This window comes from Stegodyphus dumicola, chromosome 1 (genome assembly GCF_044657685.1).
Source record: "Stegodyphus dumicola isolate Sdum_Otavi_A_Nest chromosome 1, ASM4465768v1".
Lineage (NCBI taxonomy): Eukaryota > Metazoa > Arthropoda > Arachnida > Araneae > Eresidae > Stegodyphus > Stegodyphus dumicola.
Window position 1 is genome coordinate 289,025,173 of NC_140768.1, and position 18,971 is coordinate 289,044,143.

General features: G+C 33.6%; 1 long non-coding RNA gene across 1 annotated transcript in view; it reads left to right on the forward strand.

Annotated features, from left to right (window-relative positions):
• The first annotated feature begins 2,475 nt into the window (after window positions 1–2,475).
• The window catches only part of LOC146999584 (uncharacterized), a 69,999-nt gene continuing 53,503 nt past the window's right edge, over window positions 2,476–18,971 (forward strand). Inside the window, exon 1 of the long non-coding RNA XR_015038748.1 lies at window positions 2,476–3,030. This is a non-coding gene — a long non-coding RNA (uncharacterized LOC146999584). The remainder of the gene's footprint in view (window positions 3,031–18,971) is intronic.

Consider the following 18,971-nt stretch of genomic DNA (forward strand, 5'->3'; position numbering starts at 1 on the left):
CCTATTAAATTACACATTTTTTTGGTGCACTTCCTTTAAACTTATTTCCTCGAATTTCGTGAGAGATATATTTCTAATTCGATCAGCTCAGTTCTCCTTTTTTCGGGAAGCAAAAAATTCATAAAACTCAATCATAATTAAAAACTGTAAAATACAGAAAAACCTAATACAAAATACAATTAAAGACAGTTAAAAACCAATTTTTATAATTAAAAATAGAGTTTCTACGCCAAAGCAAGCAATTTGGCCAGCGAGTAGGAAGACAAAATTTTCCGGCGGATTGCTTCCAATCAAGTATTCAGCCTTGTATTCAAAATTCCCTCTCTGTGTACACCAATAATAAAAATTAATGATATGTTCTAAGCTGTAATAATAAGTTTTAAATTTCTGAGAAATATATTTTTTCAAACTCACTTGAATTACTTTCTTTTTTAATTTCACTTGAAATTAAATGTTCGATTTTTATATAATCTCAGATTACTTAGTGCAAATTAAAATGCCATAGTAGCAAAATCACAAAATACGCTTATAAGTATCTTGAGTTTTATTAACATTTATTTTATTTTAAAATTTTACTATCATTTCTTATTTTCCACTTTCGGCCAGAATAAACGCGTCAATTTTTTTTTTTTTTTTTTTCAAATTGTCTTTGCTCAAGTATTTAAGTATTTAAGTTGTGGCTTTTCGCCAAGAGCAGAGTTAGATAGAGAGAAAGTGAGCCGCCTTGCCACTGTATTACACGCGAGTTTCCAATCAGCTGCTGTCCGCCTTTAAGAACAGAGGTTTAGTCCTCTTGATATTTAAAACGTATTGTAGTTTCGGTAGTTTGCGTACTACATACGTAATAATTTAAAAGGCCCGTCTTAGCGTTAGTCAATTGTGTAAAGCACTCGCAGTTAACTCTTATTTTTAGTTAGTTAGTTTTTTATATCTTTAAGTTCAGACCACAAGTAGTTGGTCTCTGTATCCCGAAGTGCGGGAACACCTGTAATATCGTGGACAATAAAGGGTAAAGTTAACCCTTCCTGCTTGTGTCGTCCATTCCATACATATTTGAACATAACTTGAATAAGCTCCCTGTTTCTATTCAGGACACGTCATGTTTCGGAAACAGATTAAAAGACATACAAGTCCTGATAGGCTTTCATGAGCAATGCTTATACCGTGCATTCCAGAATATGAAAATCAGAGTAATAGTTCGAAGGATGTATATATTATGGAAATACTTATATAAAACTAGATGTTACCCGTCATGTGCTACAATATTACTTAAAGCAAAAAAAGTGTTCGTGTTTTAATTCTGTTTATTCAAATGCTTTGGATACACAGCATATTTTTGTTTTCCCATCTGGTACGTAAATGAATAAATCGGAAGGATTTTCGACACATGAGCAAGACACATACAGCCGCCCATGTGAAAAGCAGGGATTTTTCAAATTTAGTCAACAAACTTGTAGTGATTATCCCTATGCTTTTGTTGATATTGCAATGCAAATGCGAGTCTCACCGGAAACTGCAAACATTGAAATTCGAATGTCGTATCTGTCGGAATCAATGGGTGGGATCGATGTGAATCATTGAAGGCATACGTGCATAATTTGTCAATACGTGCATAATTTATCCATCTTTCCAAATACCACACTTGGATGAAGATTGTAATCGTAATTGTAATCTTAATTTTTCATGTCTCGAAAGCGCGATTTATTAGTATTAGTTTACTTATATATTAGATTTACACACAGCAATGTTCTAACATAGGTATTTTGACACATAGATGGGACTTTTCTAAAACGACATGCCAATTTCTTTCACATTTCAATTCTACTGTTTAAGATTAAATATTAAATTTTGTAAAGTTTTTAAGAAACTTACCTAGAAATTTAAAAATTATCTTGAGGTACCTTCAGTTTTTGCCAAGAAATAATTCACTTGGCGTAACAATTCACTTCTTAATTTAATAAGAATAATTCACTTCTTCATTTATGGTAACCTATTGTTCTTTTCCTTTTATTGTGCACTAGAGGAAAAAGAAGAGATGCATCATTCATTCTTTCAAATAATTTTAACAATGTGCGTAAACCACATTTGGCGTTATTATCGCTTATAACAAATATGCCAAATTTCAAAACGCGCCAATATATGAAGTCACGTATATCCTGGGAAATTTTGAATAAAAATTTTTTAGGTGTGCTTAGAAATACTTTAAGGTGATGGTAAAACTTTCATAGATCAAATTTCAAAAATCTTTTCGAAAAATTTATAAAAATTGCTAAAAAAGTACAAATTAAAAAATAAAGAAGAAAATATCTGCTAATTTTATTTGGAGGGAACCTAAATTTCGAACTATGAAAGAAGGAATCAAGTAAGTTTTTTTAAAAAAGTTATTAATAAATCCATACAAATTCAATTAAAACTAAAGTTTTGAGAGCTAATTTTTTAAAAACTCTTCTTGCGATTTCCACAAAACTTGGCACTTTGGCATAAATTGAGTCGTAGAATCAAAATATGGAAAAAATACCATTTCAGAAAAGTGCGATTTTATGTCAAAATTACATATGTTAGAACAATACGATGCAATGGGTTCAATTAAATCATTGTTTTAAAGAACGTCTATTTCATTAAAATCTGATATTGATTTTTCGAAATTTTTTTTTAAGCCAATCTTAATACCTTAAACGAGTGGCAACACCAGCCGGATCGTTTGGTTTTGATTCAGAGAAAAAGCAAGTTCGATTGAAACTGGTAGAGCAGTGGTAAATATCTTATTTATAAACGTCATATTTTTTTAACTGTCTTGTATGTACATATACAATAACTTGTAAATTTTACCGCAGAAACTAGTTTTCTTGCTACACTAGTTCATAAATAATAATATAATTTTAAATTATGATCGAATCTAATTCATTTAGATCCATTTTGAATTTCTCTGTGTACTAAAGATCAATTAAGTCTTGGTGTAAACTCTTCGAATTCTTCAAGATTACTTAGAACAACTGTTCGGACAATAAGAAACGGACTCAAAGAATAAAAGTGAGTTTTTTGTTTCTTATTGCTCTAAAGATTAAAAGATTTTAATTTTTACACTATTAGATTGAAAGATTTTGTTTTCGACAAAATTTTAACAATACAAGCATACTATAAATAATTCCTAGATAATGTGGAATTTTCTATCTCAGAAGTTTATTTGTTCTCATGATTTATATTCATCAATAACGCATTGTAGTTAAGAAAAATAAGGATTCCTAGATTAAGAATTCTGCTAGAATTGCAAAAAGCCAGTTTAATCAGGTACAGGGGTTCAAAAAGTGTTCGGACACTTACGAGTTTCAGTAAAATATTGCTTCATTTATTAAGAAAAATTAATATTTTGGAATGAAAATTTTTTCATAATATCTATAAATTTCTCTTAGGAAAACTACATTAATTATTTTATGAGCATGCTAAAACGTTTTTTTGGAAAACAATAATAAAAATGTTACCTCACAAAAGTCTTCGTATGCTTTAAAGAAATCTGCACATATTAGTAAATATTGTAGTATTTCTTTAAGTTAGTATTTTGTAGTATATACTGAGGTATTTATGACAGCTTTCAAACGTCTGGTCATAGAGTTCACCAGTTTTTTTTTTTTTTTTTTTTGTAATATCTCCATCAATGTTCTTCCATCATTACTGTTTTTAGTTCGATTTTTGTTTTAAAGTTGTGTCTTCGTGCTCTAACCTTTAACTCTCTCCAGATGTGTTCTGTTGGGTTTAAATCTGATGACTGAGGTGGTGTTTTCAGAACTCGTGAACGATTATAGACACCCAAAGGACGACCGTTGAGGGCCGTGTACTTAGAATCGTTATCCTGGTTTAAAAAAAAAAGTTTCCAATATTCAAATTTTGGATGGATAATTTTAAATTATCTTTCAAAATATTTAAATAAAGGGCATGGATCATTATGCCATCAATAAATACTAAATTATGTAATCCTTTTGCTGACATGTACCCTCACACAAGAACACATCTACCGCCATGCTTTACTATACCAACCAAGGTCTTGGGAAATAATCTCCACAATTTTTTTCCTGCACACAATTATACGCCTATTGGAATATAAAATGTTAAATTTGCTTTCATATGCAAATAAGACATGATTCTAATACGCTTCGGGATAATTTACCATCTATTTTGAAAAGAAAGCCTGAGCTTTCTATTTTTTGCACTTCCAAAAAAATTAGTATAGCACTCATGTAATTCAGATGATTTAAGTACTCGTCGAACAGTTTTAAGTGAAATTGAAGTAGAAAATGTTTCAGTAAATTCTGTAGAAATCTTTAAAACACCCAAACGTGGATTTTTCTGAGATTTTCTAACTATAAATCTCTAATCGCTTTGAGTCACGTCGAGTACTCTTTGCCGGACAACTTCTTCTTATTTTATTTTGTATCCAAGTTTCTTCTTTAAAACATACTGCACCATAGGATTTCACAAATTGCACCGTAGGATAAGATAAATTTTCTAATTTAGCAATAATTTCGAATCGAATTTCCATCCTTGTGATAAAAATGATCAATTTTCGAATGCTACTCGTTGTTTCCTTATGACTACGAGCCATTTTTAAACATTAAATAAAACACGCATAACGAAGTAAGCAAGCAAAAAGTAAAGCCAATTTTTTAAACGTCACCAAAATGCAAAAATAATAATAATAATAATAATAATAATAATAATAAAAAAAAAAGGCGGAAGACAATAATTTTATTTATGAAATTTTACGAAAATGTTTCGGTGTACGATCACTTTGGTGGCGTCTTTTATCTATCTGGGCTAAATTCCTTGAGGGACCGAATGGATGATAATGATGCTAATTGTAGTGTAAACTATTTTGTTCTCGGGCGGGGGAGCACATCAATAACCGCACCAAGCAAAGAAACTCGTTAAACATTCGTGTGACTCGTTCAAGTGAATTTTTCTAAGTGCATAGTAGTCTTCGTGGTTTTATTTTTCACGTAGTGGAAACACGAACAGTTCATAAAAAAGCCATCGACGAAAGCTCCTTCGCTTACCTTAGATACTACAGTGTGCTTTGCTCTAATGAGTTTTCGTTTACCGAGCTTTTTAAAGGTTATAGCGTCACACAATTTTTCGCAATATTGTAAAATGAAACACACGATAACGAACAAAGCATAATAATTCAGAACTATCTACCTAAAAGCAGAGATGACTTAGTGGAGGACTTTTTGAGGAAAACTGCCTTTTATACACGTTACACGTAAAGGAAAACCATTAAAGCCATTAAAGCTTCCGTGCAGCCAGCCCGTTCGCCGAAGCCTGAACTTGGGACGAACTTTCAGCGTCTGACGATTTTAACCCCTTGGCCACTGACATATTGATTAAAATGTAAAGAAATATTGATATATTTTTTTTACATTTTAATTATTAATTTAATCTTTACATTTACATAAGATAAATTTATTTAGTTACACTTAATGACATTTGAATATTATCACGTACATACATGTGCACTCTGCGCGCACACATACACACACACACACACACACACACAAAAAAAAAAAAGTTCTATATCTCCCGTTCTATTGGGCCGATTGATTCAATTTAACTTGCGTTTTTTCATGTCTTAAAAAGCGAAACTTATATATATTAGATTTATACAGGATGTATCAGTATAGCGTTGACAAATTTTCAGAAGAGATAAAGTACACACTTAGACGATTGAAAATCACGTAGGAAGTCACGAAAGAAAGGACCAAACGGGGTGAGAAAACATGTTTATTATTCGAAGCACAACAAAAGCAAAGAAAAAACAACATAAAGAGACAACGATCATCATCAAAGAATGTGTTCAAAATTACGTTCCGGACCGTGATGCAGGAACCGCCCGTCATGCGTCTTCTATTCGTGATGCGGATCTTCCAATGCGGAGATGCGAGGGCTGCATCACGGTCCGGAGTAGTAATTTTGATTGGATTATTCAATTATGGCAAAGCACACGAGGGCTATCTGCCTAAAGGGAGAGATGCCTTCGTGGAGGACTTTCTAAAGGAAACTGGCTCGTATACACGTTATACATGGGGAAAACCACGAAAACGCCCATGCAGCCATTCTGTTGTACTAAACATAATAAAACATATTTTTCTTATTGTTTGTGTCCTTCCTTTTTGGCTTTTTGTGACGTCATTAAAGCGCTAGCAAAGTGTTTCCGAGCATGCATTCCTATGTGATTTCCCATCGTCTAGGTGTACTGTATCTCTCCTGAAAGTTTGTCACCGCTGTATTGGTACACCCTGTCTATGGCTTTTTTCTATAGGTATTTTGATCCAAAATAAGGCTTTTTCATAAATGACATACCTATCTTTTCCCATATTTCGATTCTACGACTCAAATTTAAATATTAAATTTTATAAAATTTGGTGAGGAACTTACCAAGAAATATATAACTACTTTTTTTAAATAATTTTCACAAAGTGCGTAAAGCATATTTGACGTTATTATCGATTATAACAAAAGTGCCAAATTTTAAGATATGCCACTGTATAAATTTACATATATTCAGAGAAATTTTGAATAAAAAATTCTAAATTTTTTTCAGGTATGCCTAGAAATACATCTACTTTAAGGTGATGATGAAACGTATAGGTTTAAACTTGTGAGTTCGATTTTTTAAAAACCTTTTCGAAAAATTTATAAAAATTGCTAAGAAGTACAAATTAAAAAAATTAAGCAGAAAATAAGTGCGAAAATTATTTGGATTGAACCTAAATTTCGAACTGAAAGAAGGAATCAAGTAAGTTTTTTTTAAAAAAGGGATATTAATAAATATTGGGTCTTAACGAAAGTTTCTCGGCACCGTAAATGTCGTCTGCACAAACAGTTTGCGTTGGCATGTTCTGAAAGAAAGAGACTTGCTTTAGAACACTGTACTGTGAAATTTGTAAAAATATATCGTTATCATTAAGCTCAAGGTGTCTGAAATGGAACTATCACGCTACCAGATCAGAACCATAATTTATTTCTAGTTCTATTGCAAAAAGTCAGGGGTAGAATATTACTAAATTATGTGTACAGCTTTAGGACTAATGTTGTATCATATGACATTATGAAGGTTTGGTACTGAAAGTTCAAAAACAAGGACTATGACATTCAAGAAGCACAGCGCTCTGGCTGGCCTATTGATGTTGATGAAGCCTGCCTGCGAGAACTTGTGGAAGAAGATCAGTATGCAAACACTCGAGAGCTTGCTAAGGAGTTAGACGTTAGTGCCATGTCCATAAGTCGCGCTATGCATCGCATAAAATTGACATACGAGTTCTGTCGCTGGGTGCCGCATAAGCTGACTCAAGTAGATAAGGGCAAGAGTGTTCGGGCTTGTACTAATCTGCTCGAATATCAACGCAAGGACAAAATTTTGGACCGGATCGTCACTTGTGATGAAAAGTGGATTTGCTTCATAAACACACACCGAAAAGGGAGTTAGCCTGCACCCGGCAAGCCCGTCGGTAGCGTCGCAAAGCGAAATTTGACAAACAGAAAGATCATGCTTTGTATCTGGTGGGATTGCCGTGGTTTATATCTACAAAGAGTATCTGGAAAAAAGTAAAACCCTCGACAGTAAGGTGTACAGCGAGATGCTAGTTTATGTTAACACTGCTATCAAAGAAAAACGTCGAACTGAGTTCCGGCGCTAAAATTTAATGTTTCATCAAGATAATGCAAGACTATATGGGTTTGCATTCACCGGCTGGACTCGATACGTACTTCGGACTTCTACCTTTTTTGACACTTGCAGTTACATCTTGCTGGTATAATCTTCTATTTCGCACAGGACGTCCGAAATGAGGTTGATCTATTTTTGAGCTTGCGCCACTAAGTTTCTGGGCCGAAGGCTTTGAAAAACTACCAAAACTTTGGTAGAAAATCATAGATTTGGGTGGTGATTGGTGATTACTACCCGCACTAAAGATACTGCTTTCACGTTTCCTTTTTTTCTTAACTTAAAAAAAAAAAAAAAAAAGGAAAACTTTGGTTACAACCAGATACAAACAAATTCAATAACACTGAAGAGCTAAAGATTTGAGAACTAATTTTTTAAAAACTACTTATGCGATTTTTACAAAAACTTGGCACTTTCGCATAAATTGATTAGTAGAATGGTAAAATGTCATTTCAGAAAAAGTGCGATTTTGTGCCAAAATACATCTGCTAGAACAATATTATGTATAATTCTAATATATATCCTAAGTCTTGCTTTTGAGACAGGAAAAACTCAAGTTTAAGTTTGCCAATCGGCGCAGTAGAACGGGATATATAAAACTATACATTTTTTTTTGTGCCAAATGTACGTGATAACACTATGTATGTGATAATATTTATGTCGCATTCATTACAAAAAAAAAAAAAAGAAAAAAAAAGAAAAAAGAAAATTGACCTAAAAGAGTTAAAAGTAATAAAATAAAATACTCATAAAATAAATGAGATCAAATAAATGAGATTGAAAAGAATAGAATTTAATTATTAAACATATGCTTGTTATAAGAAATATAAATAACAAATATAAATAATCTGTTAAATTGGTTAAAGTATCAAAAACATGAAAAAGCTTAAAACAACTTATATAAATGACTTTTCAAAACGGATTTTAAACCTGAATAGCTAATTAATGTAAAATATAGCAGTAATAAAAATATAAGATTTCATCCCCCCTCACGTAGACTGTAACTTTTATTTAAGTAGGCTTAAATACATTCCAGTTATCTTCGGAAATAGGAGTTTTCAGAAGCTTAAAGATACCGAGAAAATTCTTTTGGTGTATATACGTTTTATTTTGATTAATTTTAATAAACAAGAATTTTAAAACTAGGAAAAAAGAGAGCTGTATAAGCTGATCAAAAATTGTTAAAAACTTCGAACACGTTTCAATTGCTGTGGAACAACTTAACAGCGTATTTTTAGATTTGCATTTCGAAGTCACAGCTTATTCTTGGCACGTTAGCTTAAAATTTTTTAAGTTATAATCCTTTGCAGTTGAAATGAAAATGAATTCGAGGCTGAATTTGACGCTACTAATTAGTTATAAAAGAGGTATTTAATTTGGTGTTAAATATAGATGAAAGTTATTGATTCTAACGTTTCGATGTAAAATGAAGGTGTTTGAATTTTTAGAAAATTAATGCCAAGAATTTCGTGTGTTCCTATATAAACAATTCATAGCTTCGAGTAAATAAAATTTATAAGCTGTTGTAATAAATGTAAAGAGACGCGTACCAATTTGAATTTAAAATGAAGCATCTGTTTGCTGAAGAGAAAATCTGATTGTGTTTATAAAGTGTCTGTGTTATTTCCATTATATTATTTCATTTCTTTTCAAATTATCTTAGAAAATACATTATTCTACGGAATAGTTAGAAAATATGTCGGCAGATGGCGTCACAGAGTTACATACGAATTCAGAGTTGCTGGATCCACCTTCAATAAACGGTAGAAGAGAAAGAGGTATGGTTCATGAGAATGTTTTAGACTATATTTTTCGATCGGTTCATAAAATTTTCGATTCGGTTTTAGGTAATATGTTTTAGATTATATTTCTCTTCTTATGATTAAATTCCGTCGACTACATGAAATAATTAAAGGGACATCCGTGAATTCGCCTTTAGCTTTTTTAATAAACTTGCACACAAAGAACCGGCTCTAAATAAAGTGTTAAAAAATGCAGAAGTTACGGTGGAAAACAATACGCCTGGACTTATACAATGCTTGCTTATCACCTATTGCCATAAGGACACGACCCAAGTCTCTAGAACAGGAATTATGATTAAGACGCAATAACACGCCGAATAAATACTAATTCAGAAGTCAAACAACAAAAATCAGCGTTAATTTACAAAATTTTCACAGGACTAGTTTCGATGGTTTTACCGAACCATCATCTTCAGCTGCAAAACCGCAAATGAAACCGCATTTTCATTTGCGGTTTTGCAGCTGAAGATGATGGTTCGGTAAAACCATCGAAACTAGTCCTGTGAAAATTTTGTAAATTAACGCTGATTTTTGTTGTTTGACTTCTGAACAGGAATTATGGTTTGTTATTTTCAGATGGCCAGTGATTTGTAACTATATTTGCTGTTTAGTTATTAACTAGGGGTTTAGTCATTAATAGCGCCTATGCTCGTACTCGTTTTTGAATCCGCCTTTGATGTTCGTTAGTCTTGAAGATTTTTTTTTTTAATGTGGTTGTTTTTAATGAATGTAAGTGAATAAAAGCAATTTAATATGGCACACGTGCCATAGATTTGCTGTCCCTATCCTAGAATCATCTTATAACTTCTCATAACGTAATTTGTTTGCTCATGAAGACAAGAAAAATTAGCATTTAGGGCCCTGAAAAATGTTTTACCTAAGGGTTTAGGTCTTAAACACGGCCTTAGATCTTAACCTATCTATATGCGATAGCGAATCAAGTACATTTCTTTTATGGCTATAATATTTCTCATGAAAGTGGTGCTTCCTTCTAGAGCAGGACAATGCGCGTTGGAAGATAGTTTGTTTTTGTTCAACAAGTTCAGTAAACACAATATGAAAAGGCCTAGATATCGTCTTGTCTTTACTTAAATAAACTATTGAGGAATGTTTTATAATAGATATACGGTATTAAAAATAGATAAAAATTAAAAAATCTGAAAGATTTCTGATTTTAACGGGTGTCGAAAAGTTTGTCTACCCCCCTCCCAAAAAAAAAGTCTGCTCTTACGCTCACTTCCATTAACTCCCCGCTTTTTTTGTCATTTTAACTTTATTATTCAGTATCATTTTCTTCGATCTTGAGCCATATACAAATCAGCAACAAAATTACAAAAATTTTAATAGCAATATATGTTTAGAATTCCGGATGCAGCATTAAGTTTTTAAGCCGAAAGAGCTTTATCTTAGAAGAGATATTAGTCGCGAAAACGGGATTTGCGTTGAATCACTGTAAGAGGCTAACTCACTTTTCAGATTGTTGCTACCAAATATTATCGCCCTGTTTTATTAAGGAGTATTATTGTATGAAATAAAGGAGAATGTGCATGAATGTAGGTATGTTTCTCGCATTCTGAAAAAACGACGGTACCTATAGAGCCATCAAATTTTGAATAACGTAATCCTCCATCCGAACATGGGCAGCTGCAAGCCCGATATTTGAATTTCGGATTTGTTTTATTATCTATTTCCCATTTTGTAAAACTTTAACGAATTTCTGATTAACAAACTCAACGATTTCAAAGCAAGGACTGGCAACACTGTGTGTGTGTGGGGGGGAGGGGGGAAATAAAAATAAAAATCTGAAAGCTTTTAGATTTTAGATTACGCCCAAAAGGGCGTTTTTTTTTAACGTTATATGTGTTACCTTTATTTATTAAATGGGATGTTCTTCGCCCTTAAACCATAAAATTCAATTCAGCAACAATATCACAAAATACACTGCCCTCCAAAAGTTAAGGAACAGCATGTTTTTTTGTGTCTAATTTGAGAATGAAGCAACATAGAAACAAGAAATTTACAGGACATGTTCACTAATCAGTTCTTTAATGAATGCGACATAGAATGTTTCTAAAGTTCAACAAAGCACGAATTACGACAAAAAAATTGCACTCTTGGCACAAAAATTCACTCTCGGAGAAACAGTATAAAAAATAGGTCCTAATAAAGAATGTGTCCACCCTTAGCTGCAATACATCGGCGGCAGCTGTCAATTAAGTTCCATGCTGTTAATTAAGTTGTCGGATAGTGAAATGGGAAGCAACGACTAGACACGGAATAATCCTTGTTCGAGCTCAATCTTGTAGATAGATACATTAGGGATTTTTTTGGAAGCAGGAGTTATGAAAAATTAGCAAAGCCTTCATCGGGATTTGAACCGCGGACCTCTGGAATACGCACCCAGCATGCAGACCACCACCATGCCATGAAGGCATGCCAAGAAAGCGGAAAAAATACCTTATATACTCTTCCTTTTAGAGGCGACTGGGGTTTTTAGGACAGAATCGTCAAATCCTGGGTGTGGAGATTCATTGTTCACGACCCTTTTTATTTTGGGCGCCACTGTAGAGATATTAGGTAATTTGGAAGCAGGAAAGATGCAAAATGAGCAACCGCCTTCGCCGGGAATCGAACCGCGGGCTTCTGGAATACGCGCCTAGCGTGCAGACCACCACACCACGAAGGCGAGAGAAATACCTTATAATCTAACGACCTTGGAGGAGGACTTTAAGCAAAGTAGTCCCAAAGATGCTCTATCGAGTTCAGGTCTGGGGATTGAGATGGCTGTTCCATTCGCCCCATACCGTGACCTTCAAGATATTCTTCAGCAACCTCAGCTCGGTGCGGTCGCGCTTTGTGACATCCCCTTTTCCATCCATCCGATCGCCCGCTACTACAACAAATCGGGGAAACAACTTCTCCTGGATATTGTCCACGAAACTGAAATAACAACTGAAGATCAACACTCGTGAGCAAAAATTACAATTTTTGCATTTTTTCCCCCAACTCCTATATAAGTATTCATTTCTGTAAAATAAAAGTGGTAGCTTTTGTTTTTGCATATATTTTCTTAAACTTCGTTACTGTCATCCGTATGAACTGCGAATTTTAATGTTACTGACATTTTTGTAATGGTGAGCTTTAAAAAACATGCTGTTCGTGAACTTTTGGAGGTCAGTGTATTTAAAGAGCATATCTATTTCTGACATACAGTCTCACGCGCTGGAGTTAAAAATGTGTTTCCCCCCCCCCCCCGTGCTCGCTTTGAATTGCTTTCCCATTGCTCGCTTTGAAATCGTTGAGTTTCTTAATTAAAAATTCATTAATGCTTTACAAAATATGAAATAGATAATAAAACAAATTCCAAATTTGGGCTTCCAGATGCCCATATTCGGCTGGAGACGTGCGTTATTCAAAATTTGATGGGTCTAGGTATCGTTGTTTTTATCACAATGCGAGAAACATACATACATTTATGCAGATTCTTCGTTATTTCATTTCTTTAAATATAATACAGGGCTCTAATATTTGGTGGCAACAATTAAAAAAGGTCATTCGCCGTTTATAGTGAATCAATGCAAAATGCCAAAACAAAATTAATAATCCTTCTGTGCTAATGCTGTTTGAGCTGGGGGGGGGAAGTCTCCAGCGCGTGACTTTGTCTACCGAAATTTCTAAACATATGCTGTTTTTAAATATTAAATATTTTGTGATTTGCTGTTGAACTGACTTTTATGTGGTTTAGGGCAAAGAACATGACATTTAATAAATAAAGGTAACACACAAAACGTTAAAAAAAAAAGTCCACCTGGGAGTAGCATAAAATCGGAGAGCTTTCAGATTTTCTTTTTTTTTTTTTTTTTTTCAACGGGGGAAACTTGCCTTTTCTACGCCCTAAGGACGGAAGTGGTGGGCACTTTGTTGTGGAGGCATCTAACAGGCGGCCATCATTGCGTCCTATGAAGAGATGGACAGTTACAAACATAGCTTCTCTGAGATTCGAACCCGGGCCCTTCGGTATCGCAGTCTTCTTCCCTGATCGCTATACCATGTGGACGGCGCGCAGTGTTAACTGTTGGTATATATACATATATATTCAGTCTTTTCTCAGTTCATAATATTAACGTTCATTTTTTTTGACTAAGATGGCTTTACAAATTTTTTTTTTTTGTCTTTTTCTTATTTACTTTATTGATTAAATATCACGAACTTGGCGCGTACGCTACATAAATTCATTTCAACTGGAAAATCCCAAATTATTTAAAAACGGCATGTCTCTAGAATTTTTGATAGGCAGTTTTGTGTTCTGGATATAAAAATGTTTTGTTCCGTACAGTGGTTGCACCACTCGCTTTGAAATCGTTAAGTCTGTTAATCAAAAATTCGTTCAAATTTTATAAAATATAAAGTAGATTAAAAAAAAAAAAAAGAAAAAAAAAAAGAAAGAAAAGCAAATTCGAAATTCGAAATTTGAGCCCTTGTTCCGGTGGAGGACTACGTTATTCAAAATTTGATGGCACCGTTGTTTTTCACAATGCGAGAAACATGCATACATTTAGGCAGCTTCTTCACTTCTTTAAATATAATATAGGGCGAAATTATTTGACGGTAACAATTTGAAAAGTAATACAACGCAGTTAAGTGTTTCGAGGAAAATATCGTTTGGAGACTAATATCTCATTCGGGACTAATGTCCCTTTTGGGCTAAAAATCCAAAAACCTATCGTTAATGCCTTAGACCCAAAGCCTTGTGAAGAAAGCAAAGGATGTTAGCAACGAAGCTTTCCGAAGCAAGGATGTCATGTCCGACAGAAGTTTGAAATATTTTCTTTTCTAATTAAAGCAATTTTTTTTTTCGCTAAGTATGTCTACAGAAATGTTATTGGAAAAGAATTATCTGCAGATAGTCCAAGACTTAATGAAAAGTATTTACTATCTCTTTAAACGTTGTTTAGAGTTCTTTCTTGTTTCGAATGCATTCCTGAACTACATCTCCTCTTTCTTCAGTTATTTTTTTAGTGCTGTTTCATTTTCTGTTATCCCCTTTTCAACACTATTTTAATTCTCAAAGCATTTCTAGTTAGCTCATTCATTACAAACATTCATGAAGTTACAAATATGAGATACACTTCGCGTTATATGAATTAATACAAAATACCCAAACAAGAAAGATAAGAAATAATTAGTAGTTTAAAGAGAATAGGATGAGGTTCCAAATATTTAACAATTCTACGTTATTATAAATATATAATATACGTTATTTATAACTATACACTTATGTTTGTTCAGAGAATCCGTGGCCGATAAAAGGCTTTTACTCAGTTAATGTAAGTGAGGAAAACAAAATTGTCATTAAAGATGCATTTTCGCTTTGGCAGAATATCGCCATCTTCAGGGTTTTTTCCTTCACCATTTTGACTTCCACATTCTGTTTCTTCTAATTCCCTTTTTCTTTTGACAGATTTTGAGTAATTTTGTAGAATGAAACTAACAATTTGCAAAATTTTTTCTTTAATTCTTTCACTTATTTTATTCGAAAGAATTCGAAATGAGCAGCGTTTAGAAGAGATTCAGGATTGTCGTTCAAAAGATACCATCTGTTGAACGACGATCCTGAATCTCTTGTAAAGGCTGCTCATTTCAAATTATTCGTTTAAGGAAGAATAAACATTATTCGTTTATGCTCTGAAAGCTTTACCTGTTTTCTCAGATTTGCTGTGAGCTTCTATTTATTACGACAGAACTGATTTTAATTAAAAATTCGTGACGAAGAGTACATTATCAATATAATCTGATTCGGAATTCTTATCCTTTTCTTTAATTTGCTAATAAAATTCCGTTTGAGTAAAAAATAAAAAAAATGACACAGTTGGGTGACAGCAGGTTTTTACAAACTGATAAATAGTTTCAGAATTTAGGAAAATATATTACTCAAGAAGTAAAGAGAAACGAACGTAATCAAACTCTCAACTAGGATAGGAAATTCAGCTCAAAGGATCACCTTTTCTGATAATCCTGATAGCTCAATTCTCAACATCGTTCGTAACAGACTGATACTAAAGTATTATGATTTCATACTAAAGTATTATGATTTAAGCATACTAAAGTATTATGATTTAAGACTTTAGTATACCATAAGCAGTGAGATTTCTTCTGTAGCCTATTCTTGTGCTTATTCTGTTTAATGTAAAATTGGATAAAAAGGTTATTTCAACCTTCTTCAGTATTTTTTGAGTTGTTTTAAGATGTACCGATAACTCGCTATCTGTTTAGTAGAGTCTGTAGGACTTAACTTCCAGGTATAACAGCACCCTACAAAATGATACATTAAAAGAATTTTTAAAGGGCAATAAACTAGAAAAGGAGTCCGAAACTTAAGTCTACACTCCAAGTATATAGACCGGTGGACAATTACTTAGGACGCATCATAAACGGCAATATAGCGCGTTAAAAAGTAAGTGTGTTTGGATGGCAAATGAAATAAAATAATGTTAGGATACTAGAACATAACAATAAAGATAATTTATTGTGCTCTGAAATCTAGAAGGCTTCGAAAGGTGTTCAAGGGACAAAATTGTCATATTGCGCTGAATACGTAAAGTAAAAAAATGGGGTTACCGTCCGCAGGCATTCCGGCCAAGATGTCAGTTCGGGATATGGTCACCATGGAGGGCGATGCAAGATTCCACACGTCGTGTGATACTTTGCACAACATTATCCAACAGCTGTTGGGGTAATTTCGCGGATGAGGGTATCCTTGTTTAGAAGGGCATTGTTATCCAGTAAGACTCCACCCCAAACATTTTCAATGGAATTCGGATCTGGAGAATGTGCTGGCTATACGAGGAGTAGAATATCTTCGCTCTCTAAACACTCCTCGACAGCGACTGTTCGAGGAGATGTTGCGTTGCTGTCTCTGAAAACAAATTTATCACTGACAGCATTACAGAACATGCTAACAGACGGCAGAAGAACATCACTAATGTATCGCTAGCCAGTCATAGTACCAGCTACAACCATATGTAGGGGCATGCGGCCATTGATCATACTGCCGGCCCATACCATGATACTGCATTTCGGATACCGATTCTTTAACGGATATTTTCTGGACGATAAGAGTACTACTCTCCTTCCAGCTCAGTTGACGCCTATATAACAGCTCTTCCAGACCAGTTGGCGGTAAAAGACTAACCTACTCTCTTTTAAGAATAATATACAAACCCAGTTGTTGAGTCCAATTACGATACTATTGCAAACGGACGGTACGTAGCTATCTGAGGAACGGAATGCACATAACAGGACGGCAGTCTTATAGTCTTCCTTGATGCAATCTTTGGTTACAGGTTTTCGGAGGATTCACTCGCCAGTAACAGCAAGTAACTGATTTGCTCAATAGCTGTACTGCTCCGGTTCCTTTTTGTTGATAGCACTATGTACCTGTCTTCTGCAGGCGTACTGCAAACACGACCTCCCCCATGACGTTTGCTACACATTCAATCTGTTTGAAATGATTTTCAGAGTCTTGAAATAACACTGTGGCTGACGTCAGACACCCAAGCAACATCTACATTGGATTGAAATAAATGAAATTAGGTGTGGATATAGTTTATTGTATGACGATAATGTGTACAAAACAACAATGAAAATGCTACTCATTAGCATGATATGGCCAAATGTCTAATATTATTCAAACTTGAGGTTAAAACAAAAAAGGTTTAGGTACTTTTGCAAGTACAATGAAATCGTTTAAAAAATGTGTGAACAGCCTCTGTACAAGCTGCTTAACGAAAAGTACGTAACTATAAAAGAATTAGTTACTGAAAGACTGTAGACAGGCAAATAAGATATTTATAAAAATGATGGTAAGGAAGAATTATTTTGATATTTTACAAAATTTCAAAATGCCTTATAACATAAACCTTGCAGATCTTCGATATTCATACCTTTTAGTTAAAACTGTTAGCCTTTAGGCACTTTTATGAGAGTTTATTGAAGAACATGTAAATATTGCTTTTGTGAGTTTGAAATAAATAAGGCAGAAAAATAGTAAACTTTTGCTCATTTTAGACATATTTAATACTATCCGCTGCGCTGCCAGCCTTCGTGTGGCTTTTAAATGTACCGGAAAAATGCCTGAAGGGAACACCAAACATTAAATTTAAAAACTGCACAGAATTTTACTCTGTAGAACAACTTCATAAAAAAACCCAAACAAATTTTTAAAAAATGTATTACGTATAACAAAATTACAATAAAATAAGCAATATCCCTTAATACAAATATTAATTGTCCTAATAAATAAATTAACCAACTTCCCGTTGATTTCGCTCAACAAACGTCCAGTATAAGAGAAATATTAAATTTAAAAACTGCGCAGAATTATCGCCCTCATGTTCCTAAGTGGCAAAAGGGCTGATTTTCAACAGTCAGCAGTCCAGTACACAACTGAATGAAAAATTGTTGCCAAAATCACATTTCTAAACGAATGAAACTAATCAGAATGATACGATAAAATCGAAAAGGTAAAATTTTTTATTTTACCTTTTCGATTTTATCGAATCCGATTTTTTTTAAATCGGATTCGAATTTTGAAAAAAAAAAAAAAAAAAAAAAAAAAATCGCTTCGAAGTGCATTGGCTCTTTTCTAGATGCACCTATATACCAAATTTCGTAGCCCTGGGCCTATTAGTTTGCGCGCAGCACGAAGGAAAGACAAAATATATGAAAACAACTGCATTTCGCGATACTTGTTTTGTGACAACAAAAATTTCAAAATGTTGCCAAATTTTTGATAGAAAATTTTCTTTTGACAATCCACACTTATTTACGAGATTTTTGCAAAAGCTGCAGTAGATGATTTCATATGTTAGTACTTTTTTAAATGTATATAAGTTCTTTCTTAATCAATGTGAAATTTAAGACCGAAAGACTTCCTTATAAGAAAGGAGAAAAAAATCTAAAAGTTTTCATATTTTAACGGTCGCCCAAAAAGTTGTGTTAATGTTTCCTATTTTCCCGCTGAGCTCGCAGTCTGCTGTTACACTCACACCAACTAAATCTCTTTTTTTTTTTTTTTCTTTTTCTTTTTAGCTTTATTATTAAGCATCGTTTTATTGTTTTATTCGCACTTACGCTGTGTTGTGTCTTCGTTCTGAAGTGTTCAGTCATTTAATTCACAGTAGTTGTCTTTTGATTATTTATTGTTAACAGTAACACAAACATGATTAAAATAAATATGAAATATCATACGCGGCACAGTGCCGGATCTATACATCTTAGCATATCCTCGTTCCTGTCTGTTCTAACTGTATTTTTCCCCCCGCCGCGGGAAAAACGAACATCAGGTTACCCCTTTAGGGAATTTTAGTTGGAACATGCCGCATACGATTCAACAGCAAAATTACAAAAATTTGAAAAACAGCATGGTAGTATACGTTTAGAATTCCGGATGCAGC